Raw genomic sequence first — 6,503 nt, forward strand, 5'->3', positions numbered from 1 at the left:
ACCATTGACGGAGCATTTTAATCGGCCAAACACAAGTTTCCGAACTTTGTTTTTCCAGTTTATATTCGTCTACATAAAAATTGTATCAATAAGACCTTTAAGCCTGTTTTATTACTCTCACTTTCAATAAAAAAAGACTTTCAATTATAATACTGCATTCTTAAACAGGGGTAAATAATAAAGTATTAATTATTAATGATTAATTCAGATTTATTTTGTTGTTATTCTTATTTAATATCTTCAAGCACTGTATTTCTGCCATTACAACGACACAAAAAGAAATGATGGAGTTTCCGTCTCTGCCTACATCATAGTTTCACTAGAGGGTGCCATCCTCCTTTCCATGCAGGCTCAGTGTGAGAGCTGTACAAGGTTTCTGGTGTCGGCTCATTATGAATCCATGAAATTGTGTTTACTTATGTGGAATTAAAGGGTCACAGGGAAAATAATTTAGACCTAAAACATACAAAAACGCAAGTATTTGATAAAAGGGAAGGTTATTATGAGGCAACTGTGTTTTATATCTTATCTTCTATTTCACTGTCTATGCTTTGTTATCTTATTATAGTAGTCTTTGATGTCTATTGTATTGATTCTTATTCTCTATCTTATCTACAAAATTGTTAGCTCTCTGTCAGGCTAAGTTGGTATGTGTGTGCTTGTCTGAATACTCATATATCTAACGCTATTTACAGGAGTGTCCTGGCCGAAATAGACATATGAGTACAAGCTTTTTAACTTCTTTTCATTATTTTTTTCTCTTGCGTAAAGATAACTTTCTTTGGTGCCAAGAAAGAGGTATATTAATTAGCAATTCTGTGCCAAAAACACAACTGCTTCTTCCAGCTGTCCAAGATATTCTCATCATCCATTCACTGTGAGAAAAATGCTTCCCCCCTGAAACTCAACACCCCAACAAAGCTGGTGCTATACCCCCATCCCCATCACCCACTCCTACCTCCCCATAGCGCCACACACACACACACACACACACTCAAAATGAGAGTTAACCCCATCAAATAGGACGGTCTCCGACATGCGCGGCCCCCATTTCCTCCTCCGACCTCAACCCCCTCAGACCAAAGAGGCGGTTTCATCATTTGGTAATTAATATTCTGGAGCAGAGGGGAGCATCAGGAAACAATTATTCAATAATGTATGGATGTAAATGCACGCTGTGTCCACACAAAAACACACACGTATGCACAAGCACATATATATCACCGTGATCGACTCTTCCTCTCTTCCAAGATCAGGTTACTCTCGTACATGTAACACAACTGGAGTGAACGGAGTGAATGTGCTGGATGGAGGGTGAAGTCTTGCACTTGAAATATTCAAGCTACTGGCTTACACACAAAGTTTTTTGTTCTGTATTGTTACAAAATGTGTACTCTAAGAGTATTTTACTAAACTACTAAGCTATTGTCAGATTGTAGTATAACGTCTGCTCTTATGCAGCCAACAGGTTTCCGTCAATGCCTTTATCAAACTAAATAAATAAGCAAGCTGTTAAATTATATGTTCCAGTTTTAACAGGGTGTGTGTACCAGAGTAATTCTGCTTCTTTTAATTTATAAAAGTATGGAAAGTCAATAGAGGGAATAAAAGTTAAAAGTAAGAGAGGATTATACACATTAAAAACTGTCCCTATACGACAAGATATGGTATAACATGACATATTATAATATCAAATAATAGGCCATGACGTAAAAGTGCATAAGACATGCCATGACAACTTTTCCATCTGAGCAGCTGATAACTGTCATGACATGAGAAGATAAGACAAGAAGAAGACGAGATGACTTAATACTACATGACATCCTATTAAAGGACATGTCCTGATATACAGTATGAACATGTTAAGCACTTTGAAAATGCTGTGTTGTTGAAAGGTGTCACGCAAATACGTAAACTTCTACATTCTTCTACAAGCTTGCCCATTTTTAAGATACAGTATATGAAGCGCATATACTATGTATGTATTTATATATGTGCAAAAGCAGTAACATGGGCCAATGCCATATTTCTATGCTCTAACTTGGCAGTTAGATAGATTTCAAGGTGGCGTTGTGGTTAAGAATGCACCGATACTGTCATTTTAATTCCTGTTTAAGTTTTCACAAATTTGTTGCTGCATTAAAAAGGTTTATACCTGAATTGCAATTCCTGTTCATTTTGAAGATATTTTATCAAGTTGCTAGTGTACAATTTATTATTTTAATCATAAATAACAATTTAGTAAATGTATATCTATGTATTTATTTGTTACATTTTGATTTACAAAGTCAGGAAAACAATGTTTCAGTCAAGTTTCCTTACATATAAAAGAATGATCCCAGTCACTTCCACACAGTGAGGCATACATCTTATTAATTATTATTATTATTAATAATAAACACTGGTATGGGATTGGGACTGAAAAAGTTGAATCGGAAAATCCCTATTTGTGGTTAGATCCCCATTGCAGATTAGTCACAGGTTTGATCCCCACAACAGCTTCATGTCCCACTGAAATGACACTAAATCCACGCATACTCACTCATACTTATCCACTTAATAGCATGAGATAAAATTAAAAAAAGAGTGCAAAAGCCATACTGGTTATATACTGTATATATATGCTATGGTTTGCATTAAATTACAGATTATTTCTGCACAGTGACGGGGATGATGGGGCATGGTGGGGCATGGTGTGGTGGCGATGTGTTGATTTAAGCCAAAAGGATGCCACACTTGGGTTGTCGCTGGAGTCTAACTAACACACGACTCCAGTCTGCACCCATGTAGTCCCCGCTGGCTTTGACCTAGTCTGTCTGGTAATTGGGATCAGATGAGTGGCAGCGAAAGCGAGGCGACCTGGGTTCTCCGGGACCCGCGCTAACCTGGAAGCATTTATTTTATGGAAAAGATGTTTAGTTAAAGTGCAGCGCTGCAGCCTGCAGCCCAGCCCCTCTAATGACTCTCCAGCTCTCTTGCCCAGGCCTGGAGACAGAGCCCTGTGATGGATATGACTGGTGAAACAGGGACACACACACATGAACACACATGCTTCCATCACCGTGCACTGTGATGGATACGACTGGTGAAAGCTCTGAACACTGCTTCCTGAGTCCTTCACTTCCTTCCTCCCAGGCCTCGGTCAGCCAAGCTGAGCCGGGTTTCACTAGACTCGGGCCGGATTGGATTGCAGATTAACTGGCTTCCTGTCCAATCCGTTGGCCGCGTTCATCTGCTTTCCTAACGGTCACTTTTATTTATGAGCAAGCGGTGACGTTATCGAGGATGAATGAGTCTCGTCAGGATGGATGAGATCCTGGAGGGGGTTGTGGATTTGCTTTAGGGACAATGTGTTTCAGAAGTGTATTGTGGAAAGAATTTAGGAAGAATATTAACAATGACTCAATAAACAAAACAAATAGAACCGTGTGTCTACTGTATGTACGTCGTGTACATGCATGCTTCCACTCCTCATTTGTGCAGTGTATGTTTTCTCTTGCTGACCTACAGAACATGGCAGTTGATTTTTTATTTTAAAGCCGTTATTGCAGTGCAAAAATCTCCATCTGACCAAGTCCTTTTGTCTATTATTGAGCCTTGAAAGTCTTATTTTCTTAAAACAAGTGAAAAGAAATCTGCCAGTGTGGGGAGATATTCCAGTACAAATTCATATTGCCTATATGCCTAATTCTGTTTTATTTCAATAAATTCACTCACAAATTTGTATTGGAAACCCGTACAAATAATCCTTCAGCAATTCAGCAGATTTTTAAAATTAGTTTTACTGTATGAAAACATGACTTTTAGCCTGAATAAAAGAAAATTATATGAGATCTTTGCAAGGGCTGAAAGTGATTTTATTCCTAATCCTAATTAACTTTGCTAAAATGTAAACGTTTTCCTACTTGTATTTGGTCAAAGACAAGTGCCGGTTATAGTTCAGTCTTTTGTGCAAAAAAGGATTTTTTTTACAACAAAAGGAGAGGATTTTATTGTCTGAAAATATTGTCTAGATACACTGACAAAAATCTATGTACAAAGTTTTAATATTTCAATTAAAAGCAGGTCATGCCAGACAGATTCATACTTACTTTCTGTCTTCTTTCTTTTAGAACTTGGCTGAGTACTTCAGTATGTTTTAAGGACCGAGATGCAGAGATATATTTGTAACTTGGGTCCATTGTCATTCCCTCCACCATCCCATCACTACAGGGCTCCAACACCATCCACCCCACACCTCTCATCCTCCTCCCTCCCTCTCTCTCTTTCTCCCTCTCTCCTGCTGGCAGCCCTTGATTACACTTGTCTCCTGGGGGAAGGTTTAAACTCCTCAGAGATAGTAATATCGAGGGCACTACTGGCTAGTCACTTCAGATCAGGGCGGGGGGAGGAAATGGCGACGGACATAAAGCTAAATATATAATTCCTCCCATGCCGGTAATCACGATGTCCAGACGATTTGAAATGACAGTTTAACCACTTTAGACTGAGGAACGCTTTGTTCAGATTTTGAGAAGCGGGAGGTGTGTGTGCTGGTTGCTCCCTAGTACGACGGTTGGGGAGCCTCCTCGTGGGTATATAGAGGCTATCCAAAGGGGGCCCGTGTGGTCCTCTCTAAATGCACGTTGGGGGGGGGAAGAGTGCACGTTCCATTGAGTTAAAATGGCTCGCAGACCAGACAGGAGCAATTCTGTGAATGACTGACGTGCCAAGAGCTCCGGAAGGAAACACTCTCGCCGCCCGGTATTAGTTCACCTGATTATTAGGATATCCAGCTTCCTCCAAAAATGGCCGGCCATTTCCCTGTTAGAGGAGGTAAGAGCATCCACCTGGATTAAGCCTAAACGTGGTCTGCATTACACCAGGCACAACAAGGCCTCATGCCACACAGCTCCACCAATTACATCTATAAATATTAATAGGCTAATCTGCACATATTCTTTTCCTGCGAGCCCTGTTACCACATCTCTGAAAGGGTCAGAGATACTCTTATGAACATCAAATCCATTAAATTTTGTCTTCAATTTGCATATGCAGAGATTTTCGCTCCAGACAAGGCTCTCTCGATGTCTCACCCTCCCCCTCCACCCATCATCACATCGCAAGAGGAGAGTGCATTTGGTATTCACGCGCTGATTGGATCCTTGATGAGATCTTCAGGGTGGCTTCACACACTCTTTACACTCCAGAGGTGATGAGAAGAGAGAGAGAGAGGGAGAGAATAAGAGGTGTGTGTGTGTGTGGGATCTGTCCAATTCTGTCTACGGTGAAGTGGTCGGCTCCGTCGCCGCCCCGGCTCCGCGGCCTCCTCAGCGGTTCAGCTGCTGCAGGAGCACCGCGGCTTGATGCTCAGAGTGTAATCACAGGCGGCACAAAGGGAAGACAGAAAGCAGAGGGGGAATCATATGTACACACACATATTCTCTCTCTTCTTTCATACGCACAGTGGCTATACAATATAATGTAGGTCTTTTTGGGGAAACTAGTATTAGACCATGTTATCGAGCTTCTCTCAGAAGATATGAATAATGCAGTACAGAAATCTGCATGAAAAGTAGAGATGTTGAGAAGTAGAGAGGAAGAATGAAGTAGGAGAGGATGGAGTGACTGAGATAAGAGAGCAACACTCGAGGGATTTTTGATTCTTTTCTCCAATATGAGTTTAAATTGTACTCTTCTGTATCTGATATTTGCGCTTTCTGAAAAGAGTAAAGTGCTCTAGTCTGCATACTTAAAAAAAAAAAAAAAAAAAAATCCCATTTTGATGATTTAAAGTGAGACTATGCAGCTTTTTGAAAGAAGAAATAATGAATTCTTCTTCTTACAAATGAATTCAGAAGAACTAAAATAGACTCTTGCCCAATTTAGCGCATACTTGGTCTAGTATGACCCATACTGGCTAATTTTAACAAACTTTAGTTAGATATTGCTGTATAACTGACATTATTATGAGTCTTCTCTGCTTGTGCTGCTGTTACATTACTTTTTAGAATTCACCACTATCCCATAAATGTCACCTTTACGGCTAATTAGCAAAATCCATGTTTATATTCAATTGTCAAGCAAATTTTAAGCTAAAATGTCGCAAAAATGCAAATTAGGCGCGTTTCCATTAACTAGTTTGGAGCGAATAAACTCTGCTACAGCGTAGTTTGGACAGAAGTTGGCGCCATAGGCTACGCATGGCTGTAATCCGCCAATAAAACAGAGTAGAAGAAGAAGTAGAGGTTGCAAACCAGAAATAAAACAAGTCAGCTCGGCCGTCTAATCATCTACTATGAAAAAATGGAGTCAATGAAGTCATCAGGAATTTGTTTCAATTGGGCATGTTTTAATTGTTCTCTCATGCCAGCTTGTATTGGCCATGTTTCACGGAGACTAAGACATGCATTTGCACGTTATGGGAATATCTGAGAAGACGGCCACAGCAGGAAACAGCAGATCAGTCATGCAAGTTAAATGTTTCGCTACGTCAGAACTTATTCGTCAGTTGTTTCCATAAT

The 6,503-nt window shown here is 40.0% G+C and overlaps 1 protein-coding gene across 2 annotated transcripts in view; it reads right to left on the minus strand.

Annotated features, from left to right (window-relative positions):
* Positions 1-6,503, minus strand: part of mrrf (mitochondrial ribosome recycling factor) — a 51,318-nt gene that overhangs the window by 12,725 nt on the left and 32,090 nt on the right. The gene's annotated exons all lie outside the window — the stretch shown is intronic.

This window comes from Sebastes umbrosus, chromosome 19 (genome assembly GCF_015220745.1).
Source record: "Sebastes umbrosus isolate fSebUmb1 chromosome 19, fSebUmb1.pri, whole genome shotgun sequence".
Lineage (NCBI taxonomy): Eukaryota > Metazoa > Chordata > Actinopteri > Perciformes > Sebastidae > Sebastes > Sebastes umbrosus.